We start from the raw sequence: 23246 nt of genomic DNA on the forward strand, positions 1-23246 counted from the left end.
GAAAAGCAGCAGAAGAGGATATTGAGGATACGAGCTTTAAAGGAAATCACACTTTCGGCACCCAATTATTTCTTACGCAGCTGTTCCCGTAGTGCGGCTCCACTGAAAATTCACTAAACCTGCCGATTTGGTGAGCCTTCTCCCGATCGGTATCGCGCTCAGAAAGCATTACAATAGGCAAAACGTGAAGACACCAAATTCAGCGGGCTTAATGTATAATTACTGCACAGTGGAAGTTGCTTCAGATTGTAGTATTAATCGTATGGATGTGGTGAATATAACTGTCCTTGTGCTCTAATCTGAAACAAGCTCATAGCCAAGATCAAATACACATGTTGTCTTAATGCTTTTAGGTCCTTACTGACTGTGAAAGGGAGACAAGACTCCCTTTTTTTGGCCGTCAAAAAGCTAGTTGTAAAGGCATAGGTTCCTTGACTTTGCATTCCACTCTCATTCCCGAGTAAAACTATTTAAAAATATTAAATGTTGGAAATGCCCTGTGTGCGTGGACGGACGTGCATGTGTGTGTGTGTGTGTGTGTGTGTGGCAGGGTTTGTGTGGCAGTCAAGCAGCCATTTTGCACAAAAACACTTATTACACATCAGCTGAGGCAGAGGCTAGGTGTGCAGCTCGGGGGAACAGTCATGGGAACTGGTCCGTGACACCAGGGAAACCCCTCACTTTTTGCCACAGGGTCTATAAAATCCCAGGCAGTCAGGACCTGAGTTTAATGGCTCCTATGAAGCACATCCACATTGCAAGTATAAAGTCAAGCAGGTGTTTTCTTTGCGGTGGCTTGCTTGCTTCTATGGGAGTTCTCGGGACTACCGTACATGGTTCTTTTCCCCTCATTGATTCCAAAAAAAAAAAAAAAAAAAAAACAATGGGATCCCTCAATATATCTGCTGACATCCAACACTTTCACATGGCAAAGATCTCCTGGCTGGTTTCATCTGACTGCATAGACAGCAACACATCCTGTTTTTCTGTAGAACATAACCTTACATTTTTTCTCTGAGTTGTGGCTTGCAGAGCCAGGATTTAAAGAGGGGATGTGCATGTGTGTGGGCATTAAAGACAGCCTGTCTTTAACCGTCACCCGTGTCCTACTGTTCTGACGACTTCAGACAGTTCCTGAGTCCAATTAGCAGAAGAGATGGGCTCATTCACAAGAGCGATGTCTGACACCATTTTAAATTGATAGTTCCACTACTGCATCAATGAACTGAAACCGTCATGACAGGAAATGGCTATTCACGAGCTGCAAGACGGTTTAGTACTAGTTCCAGCCAATGTGGAAATGTGCTAAAAGACTATCACACAAAAGCAGGCTATGTTTCTAAATCCTGTGAATATTCATGTCAGGGATAAACATACAGAAGTTTAATTGAACTCCATAACAATTGCCTATTCTAATTGGTGCCAATCACTAGGTAGATGACATGTTGAGTTCCTGGTTTGATTCTGGGACACTAAACTAGGGATAGGACATTGGCGTCTTCATTTTTCCACTCAGAAAGCAGTGGAGCTCCACCAGTCACAGAGAAGTCACTGGTAAGAGGAAACTAAACAACCCCCTGGTGTGACTGATGGACACTTTATGGCTGCACTTCTGGGGTCCCTTCATCACTGAAGGGCGCACAGTCCGATGATATCCACCACTGGCTTTGTTCTGCTTGTTGCTGTCAACGTTCTCTGTGATTGGTAGAGAACTCTTCTCTGGTTCATATTCAGGAAGTGATGATTGCCAATGTCTCACATCTCTTGTTTATTATCTCTGGCTGGGCTCAGGGGTTTGGCCACCTCAGAAGGCCACTGCACAGCTGGGAAGGTCTGCAGCTGGAAGTGTTTCCTCCAACAAAATGGCGGAGACAGTGCAAGTACCAAGGGTCAACAAACCATGGCTAGCAGGTCAAGTCTTGCCCATTCTTTAGTGGCGGAAAAACAAATCGCCACGGAGATCGGTCTTCGCTAGGACCACGTTCTGATCTAAGAGAACCACACAGTGTGTTCCCACAGCGCCATGGACTCCTCCCACGGTTGTTCTTTTTATTTTGTGATTATTTCAAATTATTTCCGTTTTTTTTTTTTTTTTTTTAAATGCGCCACTCAGACCTCTTAATCAAAGCCGACTCACCATGACTCATTCACGATTCACATTTTTTAAAACGTCTAATATTTATTTATTTTTTTCCTAAGTGTGACTGACAGGAGCCACAATCAAAGGCAAAGCCACAGTTATTGTAATTCACTCCGAGAGGGGAATTACATTAGCGCAGACAATGCCCAAATCGCGTCGGCTCTCCGGAGAAGAGCGCTCGCCGTCCCGAGAACAAAAGGAAATAAATAAAAAAATAAACGCAATTTAAAAATAAAAATAATAATCAGCAAAAAACTGGCTGTGATTAAACTTCACTAAATGGATTTAATTAATTTCCTGTAACAGCCCCCATCCCCTGTTGAGATATCATCCTTATTCTCCCCGCACCCCCCACCACCCCCACCGCCATCAAACTTTGATATATTCATCAGAGAGAAGGACTTCTAATTACCTCTTAGAAAGCGGAGCTGCATCGTGTGCTCCATTACTTTACACAGGCCCCCCCCCCCCCCAGAAGGGCCCATTTTATGTACTGGTAAACAACTTGATTTTGAAAAGATTTTGATGGGTCTCTCTCTAATGTGTTTGCTGAATCCATGAAGGATCTGGGCAGGGAAGCTTATTTCATCCTTATTCCTCCCCGGGGCCCGGGCGGAGCGAAGTCTTTGTAAAAAGCCGTTCAGTCGAGACGACGAGGCTTTTTTCCCCCTCTCTCTCTCTCTCTCTCTTTACGCGAGTCTCCAGTCCAATCTCCCGGCCTCCCGGTCCCCTCCCTGTTTTTTTTACGAGCCTCCGTAATGTGCTGCGCTTGGATATTCGGGGGGGTATTTATGCGCCCCGCTTCGATGAAAGCGCGTCCCCTCGCGCTCTTACGGAGCTGCACCTGGCCCCCCGTACCCCCCCCTCCCCCCGGCGGTATTTCGCCCATCTCGCTCCCGGTCAGCTTAACGAAGCGGCATCGCTCGGACGTGCCCCCCCCACCGCCCCGCTGATCACAAGGCCAGCGCCGAACAGCCCGGAGAGGTTCGCTCTGGCCGGAGCAGCGCGGAGTTCGCCTGGTTTAAACGGCTCTCCGATGACCAATCCAATGCAACGAGTACGCCAGGTAGCCATAGCAACACACGCAGACGTGAATGATGAATTAAAAGGTTGTTCCATTTGTTTTGTTTTTTTTTTTTCCCCCACCCCCACACTCACAAGTTAACTTGAGTTTTTCCAATTTATTTCAATTGAGAAACGAGATTGAGATCTCACTCGGACAGAAAGTTAATACTCACTCACTGTAAAGCTATTGATTTTTTTTTAAGGCTTTCCCGATGGCTACATGGCTTTTTTTTTTTCCTTCTTCTCGCGGTTAGATCAAATTAGCTCTCTAACTGCCCGGCACACAAATCTCGCCGGCTCGCCACGCGGCGGCAGCGCGGTTTTAATGGCCGGAGCGTTCCGCGTCCCCCTCTCTCTCACGCGCCCCGCCCCGCCCCGCGACGCGTGGGCCGGTATTTATAGACGGCCCATAAAATTTTGAAACGGTGATAATAGAAACCGCCTCCGGATGGCATTTTGACAAATAAGTGTTATTAAAGGAATGGTTTTATCAATGCGTTTATCACTCGCGGTCCAGTATCCAGTGCCTAACCTTGAAGCCAAAGACGGGTGGGGCGGGGGGGGGCTCTCCGTAAAACACATTTCGTTATAGTTTAGGCCTCACAGCTTGCTTTTGTGAGCAGCAGCAGCGAGGGCATGTTTTTTTTTTTTTGTTGTTGTTGAGAAGTCATCATACGCAGCTATCAAGGTTTGACAGCACCGTTTGACCAGCGAGAGGCGCCGCGTTCGCCAGGCTCAGCGGCCGGCGGTTAAGTCCCCCCCCGGTTTGATTGACAGCTCTCCGGGCCTCGCGAAGCCTTGGGGACGCCTCTGCCACTCCGTCCGCTCCGCCGGTGTGTGAAACCCCGCCCCCTTTCGGGGGAGGGTCGGGCCGCTGGAGAGCCGGCGCGGTTCCGCGTAGCTGGGAACGCTGACAGCTCCGATCGGGCCTGGCGGGCGGAACCGGCGGGAACAGCGTCGTCGTGACGGACCCGGCCGAGGCTGGACGGGAACACCAATCGGCTCGCTCAAACGACAAGATCTGATTTGGGAGAGCGCTTTGCAAGCGGCATTACCGAGATGCCAAAGGTATCAGCAAGACCAAAAAGCAATTAATTATTCATTTAGTCCAAAGGCCACCAGGGAAGAGAAGCCAATGAAGGCTCTCACCCCAGGATGGGCCCCGCAGGCAAGAGCCTGGGCCTTGTCAATAGCCAACTGGGAGAGATCGACTGTGATGTCACAGTGACGTTACACAGCAGGCCTTATCCTGCCTGGGGTGGGGTGCATTTTAATCACCATTACTGCTCCCCCCGCAGATCTACACTATATAAAAATATCTGGACACCCCTTGGTCTGGGGCTGTTTTTTTTGGTTTGGGCTAGGTCCCTCAGTTCCAGCAAAGGCAAATCTTAATGCTACAGCATACCATCACATTCTATAAGATTCTGTGCTTTCAATTCCTGTTCCAGCATGACAATGCCTCCAGGCACACAGCGAGGTCCATATAAAAATGTTTCTTTCAAGAACGGTGTGGAAGAACTTGACTGGCCTGCACAGAGCCCTAACCCAACCTTATCTCCACGGCCTGACTCACAGTTTTAAAGCCAACTGTGAGTCAGGCCGGTGGAGGGCCGCAGTCTTTTTGTGATTTCCTTTCAATCGTCAGTCAGTTCAAGCCTTGGAATCAAGGTGCGCGGACTCTTCAGTCAATCAATGACTTAAATTAAGCGCTGAAGTTCCGGAACACATCGAAAAGCCAGCAGACACAGAGGCCTCTTCGGGATTTGAGGTGAGTTTGAGGTCCCTGCTCTCCATGTGAACAGGGAGGGAGAGAGAGTGAGAGAGTGACGGATCTGAATCAGAGCCAGACCCTTCCAATGCAACAGAGCGAGAAGAAGCAGGAGAAACATGTAGCGGGAGCTGATTAGGGATAATTTCACATCCTGCCACAGACGATCCGGGCCCGACCGCTGCCTCACGCTGAGGTTTCTTCTGCGTTCTTAAACCGTCTAAATCATCCGCCTTGTTTCGGCGCGTCTGGGGACCACATGCTGCTGCTTGTTTGTGGCAGAAGACCGCGGTTTCACCCGCGACCGGGGGGGGGGAGGCCTGACGCTCCGAAACACGTCTGCACAGGAACCGTCAAGGAGTGACGTCCTCTGATAGTCTCCGGCGCGTCTGCTCCTCTTCTCCCTCTCTCTCTCGCTCTCTCCCCCTTCCTTTCTCTCGCTCTCTCTCCCTCTCTCATCACCTTCTGTGGCACACGCAACGTGACACTGTTAGTGCGCGGCGCTCTCTCCCGCTCTCTTCCTTTCTCTCGCTCTCTCCCTTTCTCTCGTTCTCCCTCTCCCCCTCTTTCATCACCTTCGGAGGCGCGCGTAGCGTGACGCCGTTAGCGCGCGGCCGTATCTCTCTCTCTCTCTCTCTCTCGCCCGATTACTCCCCCTTTACCACGGCTCATCTGAAATCCTCTCACTTCGTGCATCTCTCCCTCCACTTCCCCGCTCTCTCAGACTTTCCCGTCTCCCTGCTCCCTGCATGACCTCACTCTCGGGCCTGCTGCTGACAGTAACCGTGATCGATACGCATTTGTCTTTATGGATCACCTTGCATGATGAAGAGAGACGTGGTGATGAGTCGAGGCGAAGCAGGACTGTTGTTTGGAGTCATTCTGGGTGTCGTGAGCCACTCCCCCCCCTCCTCGATTTCAGCAGACAAAATAAGAAAGCGTTTGCCCTTGCAGGAGTCAGAGTTTGCCCACGTACGAGTCCGGGTTTGCCCACGTACGAGTCGGGGTTTGCCCACGTACGAGTCGGGGTTTGCCCACGTACGAGTCCGGGTTTGCCCACGTACGAGTCGGGGTTTGCCCACGTACGAGTCGGGGTTTGCCCACGTACGAGTCGGGGTTTGCCCACGTACGAGTCGGGGTTTGCCCACGTACGAGTCGGGGTTTGCCCACGTACGAGTCGGGGTTTGCCCACGCCCACACAGCACCATTAACAAAATCAGAAATACAATCAAATTTCGGCACTAAATGAAGAGTTACCCAGAACACTTGATTCTTTATTAGTTCGGTGGCGACTTGCTCTAAAAAAGGACGATCTACAACGATCAAAAGCCACAGAGATGTTTCACCTGTGTAATATTGTGCAACGTGAAGTAACACCACAGATGGCAGAAGATAAATCTTCCCATTGGTTACCAAGGACAGAAAACCGGGGGGAAGCAGCGAAACTGTAGTCGGCGCTTCAGACAAAATGGAGTTAAGCCAGAGCCGCCTCCCAGGGAGTTCAAGGCACGTTTCGCCCGCGTAAAAGCGCCCTCTCATCTCCCCGACGTTCCCGCCGCGCGCCGCACCGCGTCGCTAAAACGAGCACGCTACCGACCGCGGCGAGCGCACGCTAATGTCCCATGAATCAAAGCAACGGGCTTTTTTCCCCTCCTGGTTCTGAATACGGTTTACCCCCCCCGCCCCTGCATCAAAGCCGACGTTATTTTCCCCCCCCATTTTTCCAGGAAATTTACGCGGTTCTTAAGCCCGCCTGCGCACTCGCCCGTTATTTATAACGCACTTGAACCATTTTTTTTTTTTTTTTTTTTAATTGCCCGCCCGCCCGCACGCGTTCGTTCGTTCGTTCGTTTTGAAATTGAAAGCACGCCGCGGAAAGAAAATGCTTTTGGCTCCGCGGGCGAAAGAGCTTCAGACCGACCCCTCCAGTGTTTTTTCTCAGTTTGGGGAAAGATCCAAAAAGCGACGATGTGGCACGGAAATACAAACAAGTGATTTAATGGCTATACGCGTAATCCTGGCACACGCTAACTGGCAAGGTGTTACTGATGAAGGTGCAAATCCCTACAGTACATCTGCAGCCATGTTGGCTGCTGAACTCGATCATTATTCAATTTTTTTTATTCGGGCTGGTGGGGGTTCCTCCCACCCACGCTATATTAAATGCAGCTACAGCAGGATTGGCTACTTCTATTCCTGTGTGTCTAGTGTGTATGCAGGCTTTTTTCTTCCACCAGTCCTGGTTTGATTAGGGAATTAGCTGTATACAAAAAAAAAAAAAACCTGATCCACACAAATTATATCACAGCAAAAACGTGTCATATTGGGACACAAAGCAATCTTCAGCCGTCGTTCACAAGTCTATCAACAGTTCAGTCAAACTGTCAGATCATGTAAATTAACTAAGAGCAGAAGTTCACATGAAATTTAGAAAGAGTTATACTAGTTGTTGGAGTTGCCAACGATACTGGTGAATCGATTTCAGAAGGATCAGTGGCAGAAATAAGCGCAAGAACTATTAAAAAAAACAGCTCATTTCGACCTGCACATTGCTCAAGAGTTTTGCTATAAACAGGCGTTAAATAATCACACTGCTTTCATATCTCGGGTAAAAATCTGGAGAGTGAAATTCGATCTTTCCATTTCCCCAGCCAATTTGAAATACGATGGAATACTGCGGAAATGTTTCTGCCAGATTTTTTTTTTTCCCCCGAACCTCGTAAGTGCAGTATGAAACCATTACACCATCCAAAATGGCCCCCGTGTCAGAGCACAGCAGACTGCAGGGATGCCCACAGAGGAGGGGTTTGGGTGGGTGGGGTTTTCCTTCATTTCCCCACATACCAGCAACTCCTCCGGGTCAAACAGGTGCCGTGCGGATCAACGCACAAGCTCAGGGCTGGCCAGCCCTGGTCCTGGGGAGCCGCAGGGTCTGCTGGTTTTTGTTTTCGCCTAAAACAAAACCACCGATTAGGCCGAAGAAACCAAGCGAGGCGAGTTACCTGCGTGATCGGCTGCTGAAACTGATCGATTAAGTGCCGAATAAAAACAGAAACCGGTAGACCGTGCGGCTCTCCGGGACCTGGGTTGGCCACCCCTGCTACGGCTACATGTGTAGCGTCCGTCCCCGACGCAATGACTGCGCAGCCAGACCGGCGGACTGCGGAAGGAACAGCAGCTGCGGCTGACTGTGCAGTGAAAGGGGGGAGGGGGAGAGAGAGAGAGAGAGAAATGGAGGGAGGGAGGGAGGGAGAGAGAAGGCGGTAGGGAGGGAGAAAGAGAGGGAGGGTACACACGCGTCGTGTTCTCTGTACTTGAGAACGACGTGCGCTGCTCAAGGGCAGCCCTGCTCAGTTGCCCGACGTGCCGTTTGCGCGGCTGCGTGCGCTCATTACGGCGCCGCCTTTCAGCCTGACCTCGATAAATTAACTGCGCTTGTTTTCCAACGCTGTCGCTCCCCGTTCACGTCGCGGAGCGCATTTCACGCGTCACGCCATAATAGCCTTGTTAGTCAGGCAAATAAATCAATAATAAAACGAGCTATTATAATAAATATGCACCCTTAGGGCCCCGAGGTGCCTGACATGGTCGCTAGTCTCAGGAAAGCCGGCGCAGACGCTTGGAGCCGAAGACAACTGAGAAATAATCTGCTGGACGCTACCGGCTCCGGGCCCTTTTCAGTTTGAATAAAAAGCGCGGCTTTCCATCAGCCGAGACGGGGGCTAATGTCCTCTCGCTTCCAGATTTTCGATAAATTACGGGATCTTTGCCAGAGATTTAGCGGCGAGTCAGAATGCTAATTGCGCTCCCCTTTCCACCGCGCGGGCGGCGCTTAATCCGAGCTGGTTTTCCCGGCGTTCAGACGCACCGTATGTCAAGGAGGCAACATTACCATAAAGCAAGCGGCTAAAAGCATGTTGCGTTCCCCCCATTACTATAAATCTGCTCCAAATCCCGGGCAATTTTAAGAGGAGGAGAGACGCGAGCCTGGTTAAAGGTCTATCGATGGCTGGGGCGGCTATACGGCCTTCTGCGAATGAGTGAGTGCGGTTCCGATAATGCCTGCATCCAGAAGAGCTCCTTGTTACTGACCTCACGGCTCTCTCAAAGAATCCCATTAGAGAGCACTATTTTACAAGCGTGTAACTTGCTGGGGAAAAAAATCACTCTGGGGGGAAGAAAAAAAAAGCATTAGCAAAAATCCCTTTGAATACAAGCCTCCTGGGAACTTTTTCATGTTTTTTGTTCAAGTTTAAAAAAATAAAAAACTGTGAGCTCACAGCCACCTCTGACACAAGATATATTTACTATTTTTTTCTAAAACTAAAAGTCTAACTGATATTTACTGACCTCCTGACTAAAACCATTAAAGAATGAATGTATCAGATTACTCTTTTTGTCGAGTTTCTACAAATATTGCAATTGAGCTAGCCGGCCTGCTGTGTGCATTTTAAAGATTTCTATTGCACCTCATTCGATCACAGAAAGTACGCGCCGGGAATATGTACACAGCCAGGGACTCCACAAGGGACTCCCGGTCTCATGAAAAGATCACACATTGGGCCCCACCACCCCGGGCCTCTCCACAATTACACCACAATCTTTTGAGGGCCCCCGTGCTCAGCTCACCGCGATCCTAACAGTACTAATCTGTCATTGTGGTATATGCATCTCGTGTAGGAGCTCAACCATGGTACCACCATGAACATATATTTTTCACCTTGTACGAATACAAATGATACAACGATGACAGCGCAATATCAGGCTTCCTAGTGTGCGAGTTCATTGTAGAACTAAAAGAGGAAAAACAGAAAAGAATCTGCCACATTGTGTACAGCAGGGATACTGAAACATGGCCCTCAGGTTCTGCAGTACTGCTGCTTTTCTGTTGTCTGATAGTCCAGAGTCCGATAATATCACCGATTGGCCAGAGATCACACTCACCTGGTGCATCAGGTTTAAATTAGTCCCTGATTAGAGGGGAGGAATTAAAAGCAGCAGCGCTACTGGACTCAGGCCCAGCTATTTTAATACACGAGGCTATGCCAACCGATACAGCCCCCTGCCCCCTCCCCTGCTTGGGTCAGTCTGGCACATGATGGTAGCCGCCCCAAGCTTTTCCTTTCAAAGGCCAACCCCATCTCTGAAGGGACTGCAAAAAAAATAAGAGAAACACGGCACAGTCAGTACCTTCCTGCGTACCACCATTGTGCCGTCTTCACACCTTCTCAGGATGGGGGGGGGCAAAATACAAAATAGAGTAAAATTTCAGCTGAGAAAGTCGCCTGGCGCTGTTCCTGCGATGTCGGGACACCCGCCGACAGTTTTCCTGAAACCATCAGGGATTCGCTGGCTGCGTCTCGCCCACGGGCCATCTGGGCCGCGTGGGAACACTGTGTAAAAATCCCCCTCTGACGACGTTTCGCCACCACCCCCCTCGCTCTTCGCGAAGAGGCGAGAGGTCAGGGCAGAACAAGCACGGAGGTGGCGCTTCAGGGTCCGCAAGAGTCCTGGACCTCCAGGCGAGGCCCCCTGGTGGAGAAGCGGTGCGAGTGCGGCGGAGAGAGGGAGCACGGGAGCGAGCGAGCGAGAGGACGAGCACCCGAGCGAGGGGACCTTTAATTTCTTGGGCCGTTTGCTCTGGTCAGAGCCGAATATAAACACTCTCCCATCCCTCCAGTGGACCGAAGGGCCCAGATAAATACCAGCGGCTCCCCGGCCCGTGTTTGCTCGGTGTGGAGTCGCTGTTCGCCCGCCGGTCCAGACGCACACCAGCTGCTCGCTCAGAAGCACCCGCTGGCAGGTGTGGGACGGGGGCGGGATGGGGGGCATGCTGGGCGCCCCACTCACACAGCCCCGCCCCCAGCAGTCACTTTCACCCTGTCCCCAAAATACTGCGAAAAATGACACAGACATTCAGTTTTTTCTCGTCCTCACGCAGAGCTTTATAATGGAGCGCTAATTAATGAACGGTCAATCAAGGACAGCGATGCTGTGGACACCAGAGAGCCCCTCTCTCTGTCTCTCTCTCGCCCTCTCTTTCTCCGTCTCCATCTCTCCCTGGTCCTTAAGGTAAGGTTATGGTTATTTATTCTGCTTGAAAGGAGCCCTTTTGCGCCTGAAAACGTACTGGAGCGTCTCAGGTTAAGCACTCAAACGGTTCAATAGCTGTGCCACACTGGGAGTCAAACGTGCAACCCTTGGGTTTGCGAATCCAGCGTCCTTACCTGCCATGCTCCACTGAAGTCAGCCGAGGTCTCAGTCTCCTTGAGTGATAAATTACCCGACTGCTCCACATACGCAGCGCTCAAGGCCAAGCCTACCCATAATGCATCCTGAATATGAATAGAGCACTACGGCAATTACAAACCCATGGATAAGCCCCACGATACACAGGCAGAAATGCAACCATCTCTATCTGCACGGACAACAGTTTTACACAGCACTACGGTAATGTACAATATCTGACACTGAAGATGGGACAGGAAAAGATTTTGGAAATACTTTGGTATTTCACAATCAGAAGAACCACCACACACACACACACACAAACACAGGCACACCCCCCCCCCCCCTCCCAGAAAGGACGGCTGAGTCAACCAACTGTGGGGGGGCTGACCTCTCGTAAATCATGCCAAACATCTGTGACAGGAGTCCTGCAGACTGGCCTGCCCCCTCCCCCACCCCAACCCCCGTCACCCCCCCCCCCACTGAACTCTGTGTTCAGAACAGCAGCTTGCATCCCAGTAATTGATCAATCAGGCCGAACATAAAAGCCTCTCCAGCAGCTGCAGGCCCAAGCGTGTTATCATCAATTGACCCTGCAGGCCCCTCCTCTTTAGCCCATTTAGGCCACTTACATTAAAAGCCCAGATGTAACAATTACAGGCATCAAAAAAACCTTAAAAAAAACATTGGCACATAGGGATTTAGTGCATTATCTGGCACGTACAAAAACACTGTCTGGTCCCCCCACTAACCCCCTTCGTCAAATAACCTAACATGTTTTCCATTTAAGTTCATTTTTAAAAAATTAACTGCTCCACCATGTTACCCACCCCTCCGACACATCCAACAGGAGATCCAATGCAGAAGTGAGTAGATGAACTGGCGATACGTCTTACAGTCCAGAAATAAATAAAAATTAGAGAAATATAAGTAATATATATGACTGGATCATTGGGATTCGGTGATTGACAGTACACTTTGGCTCCGCCCATTACGGCGTTAGCCCCGCCCCGCTCCTCCCTCGTTACCGCCAGCGCACCTGCGCTCCTCGCGCTCGGCCGACAGAAGGTTTTTAACGAGCGAGCGAGGTCGTCATCTTCGCTTCAAGGTTCCTGCTGAGCCGCGTTTGACGTTTCAGGCGATCGAGTGATCGAAAGCAGCAAGGGTTCCGCCGGCCGTTCCCGACGGCAGGTCGGAGCACGGCGAGAGAACACCGCGTTAAAAACACGACTCTTCCATCAGAGCTCTGCTCCTGTCCGACGTCTTCAGCGCGTGACTCACAGATGAAGGGGAGACGCATTTTTTTTAAAATCACAAATGCAGCCATCACACCTTTGTGAAATAAGCACCTGTAAAAACCCTTTGCGGTGAGTATTTGGATGAAGTGACACGCCATCATTAAGAACAAAATGAGATACTGATTGTAAAACATCTGCACAGCGTGCTTTATGGTGACGTTCGCATCACTTCCTGTTCAAGATAAAATGGGCAGTGTTCTTGTGGTCGGTAAGTCCAAAAAAACAAGGTCCTGATTCGTTTTAACTGGAGGTGGGGCAATGTCAGTTCCTGGATTTCATTCCAACTTCTCTCAATTATTTCATGAACCCTGGCATTTACGTGACATGACATCTCTTGATAATGACAGGAAGACTGTTCTTGCATCCCTATATGGACTGCAGTAACAGGCAGCGAATAAAAAGTGAACAGCATTCGGGCGTGTGTCTGTCTCTGTGTCTGCACGTACGTGTGTGTGTGTGTGTGTGCGCACGCGCGAGCGTGTCTTCGCTGGTCCGATAGAAGAGAACATACGGAGGCTAACGACGTGCAGCACAGCCTGTTCCAGAACGGCAGATCCGGACCGGGCTCCTCCTTCACTATGAGCCCAGAGTCTGTTAACCAGTATGAAGCCAGAAAGCCCAGGCGGAGAACAGAGCAGCACAGTGAGGTCCAGCAGCAGTCTAGCGAGCCCAGATAATGGGCCAGGTGACCGGGAGCCATTCCCAACCTTCGCCCACACAGCACGCACACGCACACACACACACACACACATATATATATATACACAAACACACAGTACACACACACACACACACACACACACACACACACACAGACACGGCACACACACACACACACACAAGCACATGCACATGCACATATACATACACAGCAGGCACGCACGCACACACACACAAGCACATATACACACACAGCGCACACACAGCACGCACACACACACACTGGCTGGCATTCGCTCCATCACTCAGACGGCAGCCTCTCGCGTGCGTCTCCAGGTGAAATTCATTCTGAAAGAGACAGGAAGTGGCGGAGAGACGGAGGGGCTCGCGGAATCTTTCTGTGGCACTGACACAGCGACGCAAGCGAGAGCGCCTTCCGCAAATACACCCGGGGTGTTTTCTCCTTTCGGCAGGTTACACGCCGGACCGATCTGGCATTCCATCAATTCTTCAGCTTCGAGGCCTTTAGGAGGTACTTTTCTTCTTATTCTTCTTTTTCTTCTCGCATTTCTCATTTCGTGAGCCAACAGCTTATTTATAAAAGCATAGCCTTTGGTATCTATTGATTTCCTTTGTCGTATTTTTTTGTATTGAGAGTTGGCTGAATTATTTACCCAGCCTCTCCCCACACCTGCCCCCCCTCCCCCCTCCCCCTTTATGTAGCAACGGGACGCTTCCCAGCCTCGCGAGCGGCCTCACCCCAATCACGGTGATTCGGGGTTGCCCGGGAGATCCCAACTGAGGCGTGTTCCACATTTTGGTTGCAGCTGCCCATGCTTTTTAGCAACCGGCCGCTTTGCACTGAGCACTGAAGCATGGAGGCGGGGGTGGGGGCGGGGGTGGGGGGGGGGGGGGGGGGGGCGCACACAGGACCGAAAGGTCACAGTAAAAGCGCAACAGTTAGCCCAGTCTGCCCGAGGTAAGGATTTAACAGGTTAGCCCAGCTTTAACAGACCAGGCTACACATATTTCACATAAAAGATAACAAGCCACAGGCTGCTTTTCAAGGTTTGGTGACTTGGACGGGTCCATTGAACGCCCTCTCTCTCCTTCTGTTTCTCTCCATATTGCTCTCTCGCGCACACACACACACGCACGCAGGCACGCACAAACCACACACACACACACACAAACACACATACCAGCAGTGTCAAGGCCAGGTGGGTACAGAGCCCCTCTGCACAGCAGACAGAATCATGCACAGTTATCAAAGATAACCTTTGCACAGGCAGCATATGCAGCACTCCAAACCAGGCCCAGGGCTATCAGTCAGCACAGTTCAGCAGCCAGCCTTTTCCAATACTAAAACTAAAAAGGGGGCATTAATAATTTATAAGCTCTTAGCAAAAAAAAAAAAAAATTTTTTTAAATAAACATTTGGGCTTTGCTGTTGAAAATCTAAGAGGCAAATATTAACTGACCCTTCTTGCAGTTGGTCTGTGCTGTAAAAAAAAAAAAAAAAAAAAAAACCATCTACAACGCAAATTCTGAGTAAACTTTTTGCAGTAGGACTTTGGTGAAAAACAAAATCTAAGATGCAAATGCTTAGTCTACTTTCCGTAATTGGGTTTTGCTGTTAGAAATTTAAGATGCAAATGCTAACTGAACTTTCAGCAGCAGTGCTTGGCTGTTAGGAATATAAGATGCAAAAGAACTTTTTGCAGTCGGGTTCTGTTGTGAAAAATCTAAGATGCAAAGGCTAAGTGAACTTTTAGCAGATAGGCTTTGCTATTAAAAATCTAAGATGAAAATGCTAAGTGAAATTTGACCCACTGGGGCAGCCCGACTGGCCATTAAAATGTCATCTCAATCTCTATAAACTTTTTTCCTAACGGGTGATGAACTTTCATAAATAACCATATATGTATAATAATATCATATACAATATAAACCATGTGCTCAAAGTACCCACGTTCAGAATTAATCTATAATGCAGGCAGATGCTTGGTCTTTCCACAGTGATATCATACATGGTCGTCACAGACCACAGTAATACGGTGAGCCACTTTGACCGTCACAAGACTCCACAACCACTGAAATCCACAACGGTTTGGACATTTACAAAACACACTGGGGAAAAAAAGCTGGGAGGAGACTAGGACGAGCTGGGAGGAGATTCCAGTTAGCGGTTCGGTTCTTCAAAGTACAAAGACGTAAAACGGAAACAGAGCGATTCGGCGATGAAAACGCCGCATTGCCCCGTCGTGTTGCAGAAGCTCTGTCATGCCCTCGTTAGGTTAAACTGCGGCGGCCACCTTGTTTACGAGGTCGCTTCCTGCTTACAACCGTAAACGGGGCTCTCGCTGCTCATTGGCCGGGGGTTGGCAGCCCTTCCACCGATGCCGTCGGCTGCCAGACGGCCCGGCGCTGCCAAAGTCACATCCGCAGACCTCCATCAATTCACATTCTGCGTCCCACTGCCGATCCAGGGGAGTGCAGGTGAGGACTTGGGTCCTGGTTGGGGAGGAGGGGGGATGGGGGCGGGTGGGGGGGGAGGGGCGGGGGCTCTCGTTTCGGCAGACAGCAGGTGCTTGTGACAGCCCCCCCTCGCGCGCCTGCTTTTTAGTCCATGGACAGTTGTTCTTCGGGTAAATCGACTGCGGCTCGTTCGCGTCCGATTGTTCCGCGAGCTCTCAGGAAATAATGGCCCCGATCGCTGGCTGAGCTGACGATTTACCGCCGTGTCTCTCCCGGCGTTTTGTTTTTATTTTTATGGCTTTATGGGTTTTATGTAAACTGCAGCTTGTAATATAAATTTGCTCGTGGGGGGATTACAAAGCTGAATCTCAATCCGAAGTTCTGGCCCTCTGTGTGGTGAAGGAGCCAGGTGGCCTGGGTTTCAAATGGCCGGCCAGCAGCATCACCCAGGGAGGGAGAGCGATTGGCACTGTCTCCTGTTACACATCGCACCAGGGACTCTCCTCTGCCCCCACCTGCGAGTCTTGCTTTAGGGACACCTGCGTGGCTCAGCTGGTCTACTGCCCAGCGTGAAGAGGTGGGCAGCTGGCAGAGGGCACCGCGGGGGGACGTGCGCCCAAATCCACCCTCTCCCGAATCGATGCAGCAATGGGGCAGACCCACTGGGCATTCCAAATGAGAACATCCATCCATCCGTCCGTCGTCTAAACCACTTACTCCTAGTCAGGGTGGGAAGGGAAGGGGGAGGCTGGAGTCTATCCCAGCAGCCATTGGGTGAACAGCAGAAACACCCTGGACAGGTGTCACCAATCCATCTCGGGGGCCTACCCGCCATTCACTCAAATTCATTCACTGTTCATCCCCGCCCCATGCAGTACTAAAACCGACCATCAGAGGAGCAAGTAACGACATCACATCGTGGCCGTGCAGGGGTGGGGGGGGTGCGACGAAGTAAACGTCGCTCTCGCCAGGACCGGTGGACGCTGAAACTCTTTGGGGCGGGGGGGGGCAGGGTGCGGAGGCAGTGGGCGGGGCGCCAGGCCCCGTCGTCTCCACGAAAGCAAGCGATAAAGCAGGACGGGCGAGTCCGTCTCCCGAGCTTAATTACGCGTCCGACAGGGCTGCGACCTTTGGCCAAAGTCCACGGCAGCCTTCCATTACCACAGCCGACTCCCGTATGACAGTAAAATAACACGAGAGAATTATCTGATGAGAGAATAGCGTGCGGTACACTTCCTGCTAATTAAAATTGATAAGACTCAATAGCTTTTCCGGATAAATGACTGATAAATAATAAATAATAAATGACTATGGTGGGGTGACCAAAAAAAAAAACAAAAGACTATGCTAAATATATTTTTTTCTCCAATGCTCCACTTAAAATGATAAGCAACTTTTGTGATTGTTATCAGAAGAGTGCATTGTAGGAAGGAGAATATTTTTTATGAATTGATCCTCATGTGTGTGGACGATGAACTTGCCAAGTGTTTTTAAGGCCAAAATATGTACGGCCACTCCTGTCAAGGGATGTCTTGCTTTGGCATTCATTTTAGTGAGCATCAGACACATGCAACTGGTACCTCCTCTTTATTACACTATGGACCCTCTTCCAAATTTGGAACTGGGGGGGGGGGGGGGCAGCTGAACAGGTCGCCTCCAGCCCATTTGATTTCTTCATTAGAGGAAAAACCCCAAACACGTGTCACCGCATCACGACTTCCAGGCTCCAGGTACCTCCAGCAGGTCTCTGTGGAGGCCGCGGTAATTTAGAAGACAAATTTGTGACGCGCTCAGAAAGCATCCGACGGGGGAGGGGGAATATAAATGAAAAATTAATAAACAAACTTGGAAAACATGATGACTTTCTTAAAAAGGCACCAGGGTGCGTCTCCGTGAGCAGATATAACCCAAGCGCGAGGCCAGCTCCTCCTCCCCCCCCCCCCCCCCGCAAGGACGACTGACTGGAGTGTGTTTGGTACGTCCTTGGTAAAAAAATAAATAAATAATGTAAAACCCTTGGGTGGTTCATTTTCAAATGAAGAGATTTTTTTTTTTTGCATTCATTCTGGATAACTTGAAATTAATTTCAAGCTCCAATTAAATATGAATATTAAATGATAACTGCTAGGCAAATTACTGATATTAGATGTCCATTATTTAAAAAGGGGCTCCTAAACTTTATAAAATCTCAGTCCCCTAAAAAGAAATTACCATATTGAGTCAAGCCATCCCACACTGACAAAGGGCTGCAATGCAGGGGCCATTTTGTATATAGGGACAGGCTAAAGTATTTAAACCATGAGATCCCCAATTTGTTTATACGTACGGATTACATTTTCATCCTCACATTTCATATATACAGTCATGTGTCATCAGCATAGCTTTGAAAGTGGATATGACATTTTCTGATAAATCTCCCAAGGGGGAGAATATACAATGAGAACAGTATTGGGCCAAGAACCGATCCTTGTGGATCCCAAAAGAATTGCCAATTTACACACATTTCTGGCCCTCAAAAGAAACTACAAAAAACTTTCTGCCTTTAAGAAAAGATTCAATCCTCTGCAATACTGCCCCAAGAGGTCTAACCCAGGGCTGCCCAACCCTGTTCCTAGAGATCTACCCCCCTGTAGGCTTTCACTCCGACCCTACCAATGCACACCTCAATCAGCAGTTACTATAGAGATGTTGTTGAGCTGCTAGTTAGTAGAATTAGGTGTTCCAAATTAGGGTTGAAATGAAAACCTGCAGGATGGCAGACATCCAGGAACAGGGTTGGGCAGCCCTGGTCTACCGAACATCCAAGCCAATGTAATAGAACTTTATGGTCAAAAGTCAAACAAAGACTTAAAACAAGAACTGAGTCATAACCTTGTCGTAACTAGCATTCACACTCAGACACAGGTCATTCGCAAACTTAACTGAAGCCGTTTCAGCAGTGCGATCAGCACAAAATACAGACCGGAACTCGTTGCGATTTTTATCTGCGCCGAAGAAGCCACTTAGCAGCATAAAAACTGTTTCCAGAATGTTCTCTTTTTTTAAATGAGATTACCAGGATTGCCAAGAACAGAATGCTTTTTTTTTCTTAAGTAGGACCTAGGTGATTTGCAGCAGCCACATTCAATATTTTAACTAAATAGACTAAAATATCTCAGCTGCTGCGCGGCAAAGTCACCTCCAAGTCATTATTCTTCCAGCGTGCACAAGGGAGAGATTTTTATGGACAGTGAATCACTTTAGCATCTCTGCAGCTCCCATTATCGGTGTCAGTATTATCAAAATGTTATGTTTCCCATTAAAAATACATGTATATATATTTGAACCTCATCCAAGAGAGATTCAATTTTCCGACCCTTTAGCCAAAGATTTAACCGGGCAAATAAATGACATTACTTGTTGAAATAACACGGTGAGATTGCTATTACAGTCCTACTTAGGCTAACTTTTTTCCGAGCGAATGCACTAACCGAATTTGACTGATGCCATTGAGAAGATGAAAATGTACCGTACGCACGCCGAACTCTTGAACCGTTCTGTCAGCACAGACGGTTTTTAAAAGTCTGCGAAAGGCTGTCGTAAGATCGCCAGCTCAGCAGAAAGATGAAGTGTTCCGCCCATAATTTTTTACGCCGAGTCCCGTTTTATATCGAGCCCACCGTACCGCTCTCAAACAAGGCTCAAGAATGATTAGAATAAATACAGCAGGGGGCAATTTTTATCTGTCTAGTTGTGATGGACTGTGTGTGAATTTCCTGTGTGAGCCATACTTACATTATGGTACCGAACGGCTCTTGGGCTTGGAGCATAATGAAGACATGCACATGCGCTCACGCACTCACGTGCACTTACTCTTCATTATGAATATGGCTTCTGAAATGGATCATATTGCATCTTACATAAATTCTAAATAGTACATCATAAAAAACCAATACCGTGATACTGTTGCATGTGGTTGAGAAACACTCAGAGGGTGTGAAAAAAGCATACCCAGCACACACACCTGTCAGCATGCATGCGCACTGTGCACACACACATTGCATGTACCCAGACAACAGATTTAAAAAGGCAACCGTCCAGCTGTTCATCTGTAATTGCTGGCTACTTCCCATTAACAGCTGGCTCCACAAAGCCTCAAATTCAAGCACTTTTACTCGGTTTTCTCATCGTCCTCTGGTACACATTCATCAGTTTTTCTCCACCAAGGGGCCTGCAGGAATTTAAACCTGTATTGCACTGGTTATGCTCCGGGGGTCCCCATAGGCACTTTAACAGCACAGGCAACTGATTAATCATGCAATTCAGTTACTAACAAAGACATTTATAAAAAAAAAACAATTAGTACGTCTAATATGGGGAGAGTCAGGAAGGAAAGTGAACATGGGTGGGAGTTCAAATGCAGTGGAAAGCATTAGTGCCACAGGGTCTCCTGGCTTTGTGACCACACCAATTGATCAGTTAAAGCAGGAGATCACACAGTTCATTTTGGTCACCTGGTTTCTTGGGTCTGAATCTGTCACTGATCTTACGATGAACACAAAAAGCAACAGACTCTGTGGATCTCCAGGACCAGGATCAAGTACAACAGCAGTGAAAAGAAAAATGCATCCATATAAAGCAGGTTTTTGTTTTAGCCCAGCACTAAGACACTTGATTCTACTTAAGGTCTTGATTGAAGACCATGATTAGATAATTAGTGGAATCATTCATACATTTTTGTGTAAGTTAAATGTTATATAACTGCTCTCATTTTTTCATTTGGGTATTTCCCACTGCTTCTAACCAAAAATAACATGCCCCTGCACAACATTTTAAAATACTGTAGCATGCCCATGGTAGTAAGTAATCAAACTTAATTTAATACGCAAGTATCGCTTGTAAACATCGCTGTCATTCATCATCTGTGCTTAATTAGTGGGAAACTTTATCAACTTAGATTACTGTATGTAGTGCAAATGGGATAATTGTTTGAGAAGTGACTTGGTAACCTCTAGTTGTCAGAGGAATGAAGTACCATGCGTGAAAACAAGGGGAGACAAACTGGTGGCCCCACACTTACAATTACACTATATAGGAGCTGTACCTATTACAGGAAAGTAGAGGACTACCTATACTATGCAACCGTTTCTTGGCAGACCTGAGCCACACTCCCACTCACTAATTGTCAGACACATCCACAAAGACAAATCTCAAAATCTCTCCCCAGATCTTACCTTGAAATAAATAAATAAAAACAACCGGGTTTCAGGCACGCAGCGTCCTCCGACAATTATGTGCCACAACTGGCAACCGACGGCCGTCTCAGGGGAGGGAATGCCGGCGGTGCCCCAACAGCATTGCTCATTCAAGCACCTGCTCTCACCTGCTGTCTGAATCTTTATTTCCCTTTACTTCATGGCATAAACAGGAAAGGGGGCATACAAACAACAAGCAATGACACACTGAAACCACCCGTGTGTACGCAGGTGCTACACATTTGGTGGTAGCTGAGACAAGTCTCCCCCTTTTAGAATGGTACCGCTCCTGGCAAACCACATAATCTGCAGCAACTGCAGTTTATTTTGTTCACAGTGCATATTAAAATTATTTATTAAGACTTACTTGGCCCGTCTTTCCGCTGCTCTCACGCCACCTTGCTTCATCTGGAATGGGGGATTCTCCACATTTAAACATTTTCAGTCAACGGTTTTCCTTAAAAGCCGGCCTTCTTACCGGCAAGTTCATGGAAATCTGAATGTCCATTTCCATTGCCTTAGCTTCCACACGGTTTTGTTTTAAATTTAACTTAATTTAATTTAATGATATTGCCACATTTCTTGAATACATTTAAATTAATTTTATACCGAGGGCGACGAAAACTTTGAGAATGTTTGTTATATGAATTTTACCGGAGATTCCTGAATGCCGTATGGCCATGGCAAGGTTCGCGGGGGAAATTGCGCACCTGTTCTCGTTCAATTTAATGGTAGATTCGATTTGCGCTGCTCTGCAAAGGGGGGACATTGACTGTGATTGTTATGTTCTTGTTCGGTTGACATATAATCTCGCGAGTAATAATGACGATGTCAAATGTTCTTAGTTTTCCGAGAAATTGTGTTTTATCGGTTTTTGTTTTTTTTTTGTTTTTTCGTTTTTTTTAAATGCCTTATTACATCTTGTTGACGTTTCAGTTTGTCTCACGACCTGTTTGTCCTGAAAGTGGTTTCTTCCATTTGGGTTCCGGGAAGGTATGGGCTCTATAAACCAATCTGGGGTTGAGTGACAGTTGTCAATTTAAAGGGACGTTGTTCAGGTTTGATTTTTGACTGATTTAATGACGTGTGAACCAATAAGACGCGAGCTGATATTATTGCTTTGACCAGAGGAGGGCGGTAAATAGCACGTTAACGTACACACTGCCGGAAAATCTCAAGAAGAAGCAGGAGGAGGATGGACAGTTGCGCAGTGTGCGTTGTCAGTGAAGGTTTCCCTAGGTGTAATGTCTATAGCTCAGTTGGTGCTGTTTTGTTACTGACTGCAATACAATGCATAATATTGTTTTTGTGCATTGTTGACTTGCTGAAATAAAGGTCATTTATTTATTTCCACGTGTCTTTTCCAATAAGCATTCCTTTCAAGCAGACCACTAATGGCAAAAATTATCTTAAAATAAATTATCTTTATTTATTTATTTTTTTGTTCACTGTAATTTAGGATAGCATCCTTTCATCCATTAACTCCATTCTTGTGGTTAATCAGCTGTGTAGGAGCAAAATCCGAACCTGCGACCCGTCAAATTGAACCTTGCCCTGTTGGGAACTCTCCGCAGACAGCTGCCCCACCCCTCTGGTGCGGCACATCCGGCGAGTACCGCCACGGATTTGCATCCCCACGCGGCTCAATAGGCCCGTAACCTTGGAATGACATTGAGGAAGGTGCTGGGAAAAAAGAGCGATAAAGCAGTCCGCACCAAGGCAGGGACTAGAGCTGTTACTTCAGCCGCAAAGCCATCGCTAATGCACCCCCAGCCAGCGCTGGGCGGAATAAGTCATCAGTGTCCCGGTGACAAATTACATTCCGTAGGGCGTTTGCTGAAGTCACCGTCGGAAATAAATCCCTGGGTACCAGCGGGAGAGGCCTGGCCTAGCCCTGCCTCCTTCATCCTCTGGATTCGCTGTTCTAACTACCTAACCTGTATTTAACTGAGTACAGTGACAGTTTGTTTTTTTTAAATTCAGTTCCTCACCTTAGGAGCAGAAACCCAGCAGCTCAATGTCACCCGAGGCTCAGTTCTCAACTCCTCATTCTTCCACCCCCCCCCCCCCCCCCCCGGCACTGCTATATAAAAAATGCTTTTTACATAAAACCAGATTTTCTCAGTGGGAGAAACTGAGATTTGTCCTATTACATAATGTTGCGAAAACACACATAGCCACTGATGCATGAGGGGGGAAAGAGCCCAAAAAGAGTGGCCAGGTTTGTGCTTTCTCTGGAGAGTATAAAACGCTGTTCATTTCTCAGGAGGTTAAAGTGGCGGCTTTTCAAACCAACTGCAGACTAAAAGCATCGAACTAAGTGCAGAGAAAAAATAAATAAATAAATAAAAAAGAAACTGAATCGCTCCTCT

General features: G+C 48.2%; 1 long non-coding RNA gene across 2 annotated transcripts in view; it reads right to left on the bottom strand.

The window, feature by feature from the left end:
• Nucleotides 1–21875, bottom strand: part of LOC135254593 (uncharacterized) — a 46379-nt gene extending 24504 nt beyond the window's left edge. Inside the window, exon 1 of one of the 2 annotated variants that reach the window (XR_010329923.1) lies at nucleotides 21242–21875. This is a non-coding gene — a long non-coding RNA (uncharacterized LOC135254593). The remainder of the gene's footprint in view (nucleotides 1–21241) is intronic. The other variant, XR_010329922.1, reaches the window with a different exon arrangement.
• Nucleotides 21876–23246: the final 1371 nt, after the last annotated feature.

The sequence above is a fragment of the Anguilla rostrata genome, chromosome 5, assembly GCF_018555375.3.
Source record: "Anguilla rostrata isolate EN2019 chromosome 5, ASM1855537v3, whole genome shotgun sequence".
Classification (NCBI taxonomy): domain Eukaryota; kingdom Metazoa; phylum Chordata; class Actinopteri; order Anguilliformes; family Anguillidae; genus Anguilla; species Anguilla rostrata.